This window comes from Dipodomys merriami, unplaced genomic scaffold, assembly GCF_024711535.1.
Source record: "Dipodomys merriami isolate MVZ:Mamm:240054 unplaced genomic scaffold, mDipMer1.0.p SCAF_435, whole genome shotgun sequence".
Classification (NCBI taxonomy): Eukaryota; Metazoa; Chordata; class Mammalia; order Rodentia; family Heteromyidae; genus Dipodomys; species Dipodomys merriami.
In genome coordinates, this window is record NW_027205993.1 from 715,380 (window position 1) to 721,334 (window position 5,955).

General features: G+C 40.3%; 1 pseudogene; it reads right to left on the reverse strand.

Moving 5' to 3' along the window:
* Positions 1-4,664: 4,664 nt before the first annotated feature.
* On the reverse strand, positions 4,665-5,092 carry LOC138807836 (protein FAM136A pseudogene; annotated as a pseudogene).
* Positions 5,093-5,955: the final 863 nt, after the last annotated feature.

A 5,955-nucleotide genomic window follows, 5' to 3' on the forward strand; every position in this document is an offset into this window, starting at 1 on the left:
GAGCTGTGACTCAAGTGGTAGAGTGCCAACCTTCAGCAAAAAAAAAAAAATGCTTAGGGACAGAGCTCAAGCACACACACACACACACACACACACACACACACACACACACACACACACACACACACACACACACACACTGTGACAAAGTAAAAAGTGGAATCATGAATCCCTGCAAAGCAATATTTAGCTATCCTATTTAACTAAGGAGACAATAAATGATTTCATTTTGTGGTTCTGAGGATTGAGTTCAGGATTTCTTGCATACTAGGCAAGCACTCAACTGAGCAATATCCCAACATTTGAATTTTTTTCTAATTTTGTTTTTTGAGACAGGGTCTTGCTATTAATTGAAGTTGGTCTTGAATTCGAGATCCTCCTGCGTCAGCCTGTAATTGGAATTATAGGTGTGAACCACCATTCCTGACTGAAAACAATTTTAAATTTTATTTTATTATTTTATTTATTTATTTATTTTTGGTCCGGTCATGGGGCCTGAACTCTGGGCCTGGGCGTTGTCCCTCAGCTCTTCAGCTCAAGGCTGGCGCTCTACCACTTGAGCCACAGCACCACTTCTGGCCTTTTCTGCTTATGTGGTGCTGAGGAATCGAACCCAGGGCCTCAGACATGCAAGGCAAGTGCTCTACCACTGAGCCACCTTCCAATAAATAAACCTAAGAGGCAGAATGATTGACAAGAACCTTAACTCTTTCATATTCCAAGAAAAATATTGTCATTTTAGCATAGAAAAGGACAAATTCTAGTTTTGTGTCAGTATAATGTTTAATACCAAAGTTCTATTTGAAAAGATTATAAAAATGAATTTATCAAATATTAGCTAACATTAACACATGAATAAAATTACTTTTGTAAAACCACAACTTTGTATATCCATATTCTTTTTTTTTTTTTGGTCAGTCCTAGGGCTTGAACTCAGAGCCTGGGCACTGCACTGTCCCTGAACATCTTTTGCTCAAGGTTAGTGTTCTATCACTTGAGCCACAGCACCACTTTTGGCTTTTTCTGTTTATGTGGTACTGAGGAATCAAAACCAGGGTTTCATATATGCTAGGCAAGCACTCTACCACTAAGCCACACTCTCAGAACCCCCATATTCTTTTTTTTTTGTCAGTCATGGGGCTTGAACTTTGGGCCTGCGCACTGTGCCTGAGCTCTTCAGCTCAAGGTTAGTGTTCTATTTGAGCTACAGTGCCACTTTCAGTTTTCTGGTGGTTAATTGGAGGTAAGACTTTCCTGCCCAGGCTGGCTTTGAACCAGGATCCTTAGATCTCATCCTCCTGAATAGGTAGGATTACAGGTGTGAGCTATGGGAGCCCAGGCCCATATACTTTCTTTCTTTCTTTTCTTTCTTTCTTTCATTTTTTTTTTTTTTGTTCTGGTCGTGGGGCCTGAACTCTGGGCCTGGGAGCCCAGCCCCCCATATACTTTCTTTTTTCTTTCTTTTTTTTTTTTTTGGTCCGGTAGTGGGGCCTGAACTCTGGGCCTGGGCACTGTCCCTCAGCTCTTCAGCTCAAGGCTAGCGCTCTACCACTTGAGCCACAACGCCACTTTCGGCTTTTTCCTTTTGCTTATGTGGTGCTTAGGAATCGAACCCAGGGCCTCGGGCATGCAAGGCAAGCGCTCTACCACTGAGCCACCTTCCCAGCCCCTTCCCTCCCTCCCTCCCTCCCTCCTTCCCTTCCTTCCTTCCTTCCTTCCTTCCTTCCTTCCTTCCTTCCTTCCTTCCTTCCTTTCTCTTTCTTTCTTTCTTTCTTTCTTTTTTCTTTCTTTCTTTCTTTCTTTCTTTCTTTCTTTCTTTCTTTCTTTCTTTCTTTCATTCCTTCTTTCTTTCTTTCTTTCCTTCTTTCCTTCTTTCCTTCTTTCTTTTTTTTTTTGTCAGTATGGAGCTTGAACTCTGGGCCTGGGCACTGTCCCTGAGCTCTTCAGCTCAATGCAAGCACTCTACCACTGAGCTACCTTCCCAGCCCCCCCCCCGCCCCCATATACTTTCTTAATAGTTAACCTCTTGAGGTGGCAAAAATGTTTGTTAATAATTATATATACATATGTATATGTATATGTATGTACATATACGTATATGTTGTATATGTATGTTTATATATATTAAATTTGGCAACTTAATTTCTCAAACTAACTGAAGACCACTTGAGCACTGTCATGACAACAAGCTGGGTCTCGGCCCCAGCTGAGCTGTCATCTCTCACAGTCAGCTAGCTGATACAAATAAGGCCAAACAACTAGCCATAATCAACCACGTCCTTGACCTCTCTCCTGTTTCCTGTCCATAAAATACTTTCAGCATTTCAGGCTGAAGTTCTTACAATGTCTTCTGGCTCTGAAGAACCTGATTCTAGAATTATTCTTTGCTCAAACTCTGCCAAATTGGACTTTACTAAGATTGTTTTCATTTAAGAATTTAGTATCAAGGGGCTGGGAATATGGCTCAGTGGTAGAGTGCTTGTCTAGCATGCATGAAGCACTGGGTTCAATTCCTCATACCACATAAACAGAAAAAGCTGGAAGTGGCATTGTTGCTCAAGTGGTAGAGTACAAACCTTGAGCTGAAGAACTCAGGATAGCACCTGAGCCCAGAGATCAAGCCCCACAACCGGAAAACAAAAACAAAACAAAACAAAAAAATAATTTAGTGGGGCTGGAAAGGTAGCTCAGTGGTAGAGCGCTTGCCTTGCATGCATGAGGCCCTGGGTTCGATTCCTCAGCACCACATAAGCAGAAAAGGCCAGAAGTGGTGCTGTAGCTCAAGTGATAGAGCACTAGCCTTGAGCTGAAGAACTGAGGGACAACGCCCAGGCCCAGAGTTCAGGCCCCATGACCAACAAAAAAAAAAAAAAAAAGCAAGAAAAGAAAAAGGAAAAAAGGAAAAAAAAGAATTTAGTATCAAGCACAGTACTCGTGGCTCATACCTGTAATCCTAGCTACTCAGGAGATTGGGATCTGTGGATCTCAGTTCAAAGCCAATCTGGGCAGGAAAGTCTGTGAGACTTTTATGTCCAATTAACCAACAAAACTGGAAGTGGTGCTATGGCTCAGAGTGGTAAGAACACTAGTCTTGTGCAAAAGAGCTCAAGGACAGTGCCTAGGCCCTGAGTTAAAGCCCCACAACTGACAAAAAAAGAAAAAGAAAAAAAAAAGTATTTAGTATCATTATCATTATAAAGAGACAAAAATCCATAAACTCAAAACTGTTCTCAGCTGCAGGTATGGCTTAAGTGCTAGAGTGCCAACATAGTAAGCACATGGTCTTCAGTTCAAACCCGAATATCACCAAACAAAATATATGAAATATTATTTTTTCCATTTCTTTGGATATCATAAGAAATTTATTTCACGTATAACAAGAAGCATATTGGGAAAATTAAATAGTCATCATCTAGATAGTGGGAAAGCAATATAAGGTCATTTAAAAATCATACCACTAGGAAAATATCAGCCTTGTCACAGCAAACAGGCTATATTAAAATTTCAAGTAATAAGTTGGTTAAAAATAAAAAAACATGGTCTCCATGCTATGCTTTGCTAGGGCAGGAACACCACATGTAGTAAAGACTCCAGGCAAACTGGTATTTGGTAATGAGTCTGTGTCTATGTTCTTTGCTATAAGGTTGTTGCAGCTTTTCTTAGCTCAAGTTGCTTAATTTTTGACCTCCCTGTACCCATGGGATGATATCAATTAGGCTCTTCATTCAGGGGCTAAATAAATAATGTTAGGTTTAGGCTTGTATTCCATTCTATTCTACAAAATTGAGGGCTTTTGGATTCCAGTATGTTACAATTCTCTCAACTAGACAATAGTTCCTATTTTAGTGTTTATTATAAAATGCTATATTTATGTATCCCTTTTCCTTGCAATGGGAAGTATTACTGTCAAAACCATCCATCAGTCTGCCACAAAAAGCCTCAGGGCTTATTAGCTAGTGGAGGAAGCTCTGCTTTCCACCCTCAAGTGTGACACTGATGTTTATGATTTTGCAATGGTCTCCAGGCTGAAAAATGCAATGTCAGAATTTCAAATTTATATCTTAATGGCCAAAGGAACCATTCAAGTTCCCATTCAAATTATTGTTTCTTCCAAGTCTATATCTTAAAACTATCTCATGCTCTTGTATATAAAACAAAACCAAGCAAAACTGAAGATCCAGAAGCATTTTTCCCCTTCTAAATTATTGATCTACTGGAATTTGCTTTATAATTCATGGAAATTGGTGTCGTGATACTTATAGTAAACAGGAGTTGGCAACAGACACACCCTCCTCAAACTTCACCAGATTAGAGTTGGGTTATAGGAACGGGCCAACCTGTTGCATCTTGTGTAGTAAGAAGAATCTGGTACTTGGAGGATCTCTAGCTTGGTACATGGAAGATATCTACTGCCAAGAAAAGCACTTGCCACATAAAATTTAGGCTCTAGAACATTCTCCCATGCTATCATGACTGAAATTTTAGCACCAGTTTTTTCCATTTCACTTTCTATAATTAAAACATAAAAGAACCAGGGTCCCCAGGGAAGTGAAATATGCCTTAAAATTGTTGCCATAGTTTCTTCATTTTAAACTTTGCTTAAAAGACTAAAATTCCCATTTTTCTTATTAAATATATCCTCTACCCCAAGCCATATGATCACTAGCAAAGACTTTTATTTTCCAGTGGATGAGAGAGACTCCTTCATCTTCTTGGTCATAGTTGGGATGAGGTGCATGTGGTCATCCACACACTTGGTCACACAACTGTCCAGCTGCCGTTTCACCTGAAGCTCCTTATTCCCTGCATCTATTGAATCTTTGGCTTTGTCATTACAATGCATGGTGCATGGGGCCAAGCGGTCCTGGAACTTTTCCAACTCACTGGTCACCAAGGCCTGTGCTTGAGCCAGAGGTGCACGGCAGCGCTCGATGCACTGGTGCACCTGTTGCATGGACACCTGGTTATCTTCACAGCAGGTGGCACTGCACCGGAACATGAGGCCCTGCATCTTGCAGATATTGTCTCTCTCCACACTCTTCAGCATGGAATCCACCGCCTCCAGCACCCGGAGCTGCTGCACCTCCGCCATGGCAATATTTTTAATATTATTTTTATTTTATTATTTTTAATATTATTTTAAATATTGTTTTTAATAAATTAAGAAAATAAACTGTGCTTAATGTTTCTGTGTTTTGACTTAGAGCTGAGTTGAGAATTGAATGGCTATCCTATCCACGATTGACTCAATTTAGAATTCATCCAAAATTTATTTTTGTTTGTTTTATTTTGGTGCTGAGAGTCTAGGGTCTAAATAAATGCTCCATCACTAAGCTCCACCCCCTGCCAGTTCAAGGTGTAAGGATTTTGAAACTCTTCCATTGATATACTGCAAAACATAATTACTGTTTCTTTTTCCTTATTGTAAATTAATTGTATAAAGGAGTTTCATTGTGCTATTTCCATATCTGGATATAATATACTTTGGCACCATTTGTCTTTCTTTCTTTTCTTTCTTTCTTTCTTCCTTCCTTCCCCTCTCTCTCTCTCTCTCTCTCTCTCTCTCTCTCTCTCTCTCTCTCTCTCTCTCTCTCTCTCTCTCTCTCTCTCTCTCTCTCCCTCTCTCTCTCTCTCCTCTCTCTCTCTCTCTCCTTTCTTTTGCCGGTCCTGGGGCTTGAACTCTAGGCCTGAGCGTTTTCCCTAAGCTCCTTTTGCTCAAGGCTAGCACTCTACCACTTGAGCCACAGTGTCACTTTTGGCATTTTCTGTGATTAATTGGAGATAAGAATGTCACAGATTTCCTTGCCTGGGTTGGCTTTGAACCGTGATCCTCAGATCTCAGCCTCCTGAGTAGCTAGGATTATAGGCGTGAGCTACCAGCCCCTGGCATATGTTAATCTTTCTTTTTTTTATTATTATTAATCTTTCTTAATCCTTCTCTTTCTGAACAATTTA